The 5,159-nt window shown below is 49.4% G+C and overlaps 1 protein-coding gene across 1 annotated transcript in view; it reads left to right on the top strand.

The window, feature by feature from the left end:
- The window catches only part of ASB10 (ankyrin repeat and SOCS box containing 10), an 11,207-nt gene that overhangs the window by 1,088 nt on the left and 4,960 nt on the right, over window positions 1–5,159 (top strand). The gene's annotated exons all lie outside the window — the stretch shown is intronic.

Here is a 5,159-nt window from a genome sequence, read left to right as displayed (position 1 = left end):
CAGGAGCCCGGCTGCCTGGTCTGCACTGGGCTATCCTCTAGACCCATGTGGGAGGAGGTGGGGGCTCTTCTGTAGAGTGCACGAGTCCTGGCCCCCGTGTTCCGGGCACTGTGCTAAGTACAGTGGCGACTAAGCGACAGTCCTGCCCTCGGAGTGCCCACTGCCCAGAGACCCAGATAGGCTGCAGGGGGTGGTGGCCCCAGCCAGGGCCTGCTGTGGGTGGGCTCTGGTCCTCCGCATGGTGGGTCTGGAATGTCCATGCTGGCAGGGCACCCTCAGATACATGTGGTCAAGGGACAGTCACTAACCAAACTCACAAGAAATCAACAGATACACCCAAAGTGTGTCCTTTACTCCAGGGAATGTTCCTTTGCAGTGACCTCAATAGTTATCACCCTTGGAGCCAGTAGGTGGTGTGGTGGTTAAGGTGCTGGACTCCCACATGGCTGACCACAGTTCAAGTCTCAGACCTGGTGGCTTGAGAGTCATGCTGGCCATGTGTGCATGTCGAAATCTCGAGAAGAGAATGGAGGAGAAGGGAACGTGGAGTGGCCATCTCTCCGATGGTTGCTTTCTCACGTTCCCTCTCTCTGTGTCTCTGTCTCTGTGAGTTTACCTGCCCTATAGCAAAACTTAAAAAAAAAAAAAAAACAGGGAGGATGGGCACCCCCTTAAAGTTTGTGATTAACATGGGGTCCAGGCACTGGCAGCCTTGGCAGCTATGAAGTAACTCAGCCGACTGCAGGCCTTCTTCTGCACGCGCACCCGCTGACGCCAGCCTCCTGCTTCCGAAAGGTGTCACATGATTGATCCTGGGCTCCCTTCCTGTGGGCCTTCTCTCTCCTCACTCTTAACAGCCTCCAGGAGTCCAAGGACTGACTTGTATTGTGGCCGTAACGCAAATCACACGGGGGCCACGATGGAGTGCAAAACCCTATAGTGGCCCTACCAAAAAGTAATGAGACAGGTAAATTTAATTTTGAAAACCGCGGTCAAATATATGTGACATGGAATTTGACTCTGGAGTCAGAGCGCATGGCAGTGGCATTAAGCACATTCACATTGTCTAGACCTCACCACGGTCCATCCCCAGAACTTTCTCATCATCCCAGACTGAAATTCTGCCCCTAAACACACAATTCCCCACCACCCCCTTTCCTAACCCCTCGGCAAGCACTGTTAACTGTCTGTCTTCAGGAATGCGACTACTCCAGCTGCTTCAGGTACCACTAGCAGGCGGCACGGTGGTTAAGGCGCCGGACTCTTAGGTGCTCAACCACGATTCGAGTGCCAGACCCGACGGCTCGAAACTCACGCTGGGTCCATGTGCACGCGTGCCCAAGGTCCTGAGAAGAGAATGGAGGAGAAGGGATTGCAGCTTGGCCACCACCCCGGAGGGCGGGGTTTATTTTCTGTCTCTTTCTCTGTCTCTCCAGAGAGTACACAAACCTTTATAGCAAAAATCTCTCTCTCAAAAAAAAAAAAAAAAATCAAGCAGTGTGTGTGCTTTCGTGAATCGGCTCTTTTATGCCATGTAACGTCCTCAGAGTTTATCCATACTGTAGCATGCATCAAAATATCCTTCCTTTTGGAGCCAGCAGTTAGCGTAATGGCTATGTCCCTGGACTCCCATGTAGTCGACCACGGTTCACGTCCCGGACCCGGTGGCTTAAAACTCACTCTGGGCGTGTGTGCGTGCGTGCCCAAAATCCCGAGAGGAGAATGGAGGAGAAGGGATTGCGGCATGACCATCCCCCTGGGGGGTGATTTCTCGCTTTCTGTCTCTATGTCTCTCTGTCTGTCTGGCGAATGCACATGCCCTATAGCAAAAACCTCTCAAAAAAAAAAAAAAAATCCTTCCTTTTAAGACTGGTCCATTGAATGTAGATATGACACACCATACATCCAGTCACCTATTAGAGGACCCGGAGGCTGCTTCCACACCGGCTACTGTGAATAATGCTATGGACATGGGTGGGCAATTATCTGTGGAACAGGTGAAATTAACTTTTTAAAAGAATTATTTATTTAATTTTATTTATTATTATGATAATTAATTTGCTATAGGGTACATGTACTCACCAGTGAGAGATGGTGGGCGAGGGTAAGAAAGCAAGCCACCAGGTCTGGGATTTGAACTACAATCAGTCATGTGGGAGTCTAGCGCCTTAACCACCTTGCCACCTGCCATCCCCTAGGTGAAAATAATTTACGAAATATATTTAATATATCCAAAATGTTAACATTTCTATTGTAATCACCTAAAAGTCACTGCGTAAATCCTAAAAATTTACACCCTTCTTTGGTTTTAAGTGTTCGAAGTTGGTGTGTATTTAACACGTACACACATCTCAGTCTGAGGGCAGGTGCTCAGTGACCACATGTGTCCAGTGGCTTCTGTCTTAGACAGCCCTGGCTATGTTCCAGCCTAGCCCTCCTGAGAGCACACCCAGTATGCACATCCTTTCTGCAGTGAACAAGTGTGTCTGCCCGTTAGTATGGAGGGGCAGTCCTGTAGCTCAGCATTTAAGCACTGTGCACTGGAAGCTGGATTCTCCATGGCCAACTATGGTTGGAATCCCAGCTCCAGCAGCCTTAAAAACATCAGTGTGTGGGACCAGCAGATGGCATAATGGTTACGTCACTGGATTCCCATGTAGTTGACATGGTTCAAGTCCCAGACCCGGAGGCTTGAAACACACCAGGTACATGTGCATGCATGCCCAAAATCCTGAGAGGAGAATGGAGGAGAAGGGATTATGGCATGGCTTTCGCCCCTAGGGGACGATTTCTTGCTTTCTGTCTTTCTGTTTCTCTCTCTCTCTGAGGAGCACATGCACCCTACAGCAAAAAAAATCTCTCTATAAAAAAAAGATCAAATAAATACATAAAATAAAAACACACCAGTGTGTGTACATGTGTGTCCCAAATCCTGAGAGGATAGACAAATGGAGGAGAAGGGATTGTGGCACAACCATGCCCCACTGAGAGTCCTTTTTCCCTTCCCCTCTCTGTCTCTCTGTCTCTGGCAAGTGCATGCACCCTCTGGGGGTAAAAAAACAAAAAAGCATTCTGGGCACACATGTATCCATGTGTTCCCAAAATCCTAATGGGGAGGAGAAATGGAGAAAAAGGATTGTGATGTGGCCATACCTCGTGTGTGTGTGGGGGGGGAGGGGGGTTCTTTTCTCTCTCTGGCTGACATACACACTCTCTGGCAATAAAAAAATTATTGTGGGGGCCAATAGGTGGCGTGGTGGTTAAGGCACTAGACTCCCATATGGCCAACCACAGTTGGAGTCCCAGACCTGGTGGCTTGCTTTCTTACTTTTCCTTCCCCCCTCTCTGGTGAGTACACGTGCCCTCTAGCAAATTAAGAAATAATAAAAATAATGACAGATAAAATTAAATAAATAATTCTTTTTTTTTTTTAAAAAAAAAGAGGTTTTCACCTTAGGGCATGTGCACTTGCTGGGAAGAGACAGAGATAGTGAGAGGAAAAGTGAGAAATCACTCCCCAGGGGGATGGCCACATCACAATCCCTTCTCCTCTGTTCTCCCAGGATCTTGGGACTCACACACAAGCCACCCAGTCTGGGACTTGAACCATGGTTGGCCATGTGGGAGTCCAGTGATGTAACTGCTGGCCCAATAAATAATTATTTTTGGGACAAGTAGTTGGCGTAATGGCTATGTCGCTGGACTCCCACATAGTCAACCATGGTTCAAGTCCTGGACCTGGTGGCTTAAACTCATGTTGGGTGCATGTGCGTACGTGCCCAAGATCCCGAGAGGAGAATGGAGGAGAAGGGATTGCGGTGTGGCCATCCCCCCTGAGGGGTGATTTCTCACTTCCTATCTCTCCATCTCTCTTTGTCTTTCTGGTGAGCACACGTGCTCTATAGCAAAAATTAAAAAAATAAAATAAAAACAACTCTCTAAATAAACATTTTAAAAAATATTTTAAAAAATTGCTACGAAGAATTTCAAGCATATTAAAAGGTGGACAGGAGGGGCCGGTAGGTGGCATGGTGGTTAAGGCAGTGGACCTCCACATAGCTGACCATGATTTGAGTCCTGGACCTGGTGACTTGCTTTCTCACTTTCCCTCTCTCTCTGTCTCTGGTGAGCACATGCACCCCATAGCAAACTTAAAAAGCAACAATGATAAATAAATGAATAATGTTTAAAAATTTAAAAAGGGGGTCAGGATAAAATAATGAACCTCCACCATCCCTCTATCTATGCCACCAAACACTGCCATCCCGAGCTTCATGATAACAGCATTTTTAAATCAAATTTAATTTTTTTTCTGAGAGGTTTTTGCAATAGGGCACATGTGCTTGCCAGAAAGAGACATAGAGACAGAAAGCGAGAAATCACCCCCCAGGGGGATGGCCACGCCACAATCCCTTCCCCTCCATTCTCCTCTCAGGATCTTGGGCATGCACGCACATGTGCCCAGTGTGAGTTTAAGCCACCGGGTCTAGCACTCGAACCATGGTCGACTACATGGAAGTCCAGCGACATAGCATTACACCAACTGCTGGTCCCAGTAACAGCTTTTCAGGCATTGCCCTCACTTCTCACCACCACCTTGCATGACTGAGATATAATGAATTACCCGAGTCCACCCACGATGAAACTGGAACACAAACCGGTTAAGTTCCCATAGCGTCCAAATTAGGTGCACGGGTCCCTGTGACTCCACGAGGGCCATCGAGGGACAATCTTGGAGCCCTCCAGCTGCCCTTGTGCCCCGGGACCTGAATGCCAGCTACTTCCCTTACTAGCTTGTAACCTTTCGTGTGACCCTCAAACCCCAGAGCCCCCGTTTCCTTGTCTGTGATGGAGTCATGAGAGAGCCCACCTGGAGCTGCCAGGGTTAAATCAGTGCCTGCATGTAAGGCCCTGGGACGGGTGCCCGTGCCAGCCAGGCTCGGTGCTAGTTCACTCCCTTCGAGGAGTCGTGGGCTGTCCTACAGAAGGCGTGGACACTGCTGACTCTGCAGGGTGGTGCTGGGGAGGCCATGGACTGTGGGGTGGGAGGTGGTCCTGGGGTGACCTCTGACTGCGGGGTGGGGGGTGGTCCTGGGGTGACCTCCGACTGCTGCGGGGTGGGAGGTGGTGCTGGGGTGACCTCCGACTGCGGGGTGGGG

This window comes from Tupaia chinensis, unplaced genomic scaffold (genome assembly GCF_000334495.1).
Source record: "Tupaia chinensis unplaced genomic scaffold, TupChi_1.0 Scaffold000280_1, whole genome shotgun sequence".
Taxonomy (NCBI): domain Eukaryota; kingdom Metazoa; phylum Chordata; class Mammalia; order Scandentia; family Tupaiidae; genus Tupaia; species Tupaia belangeri.
This window is presented reverse-complemented; position numbering and strand designations above follow the sequence as displayed.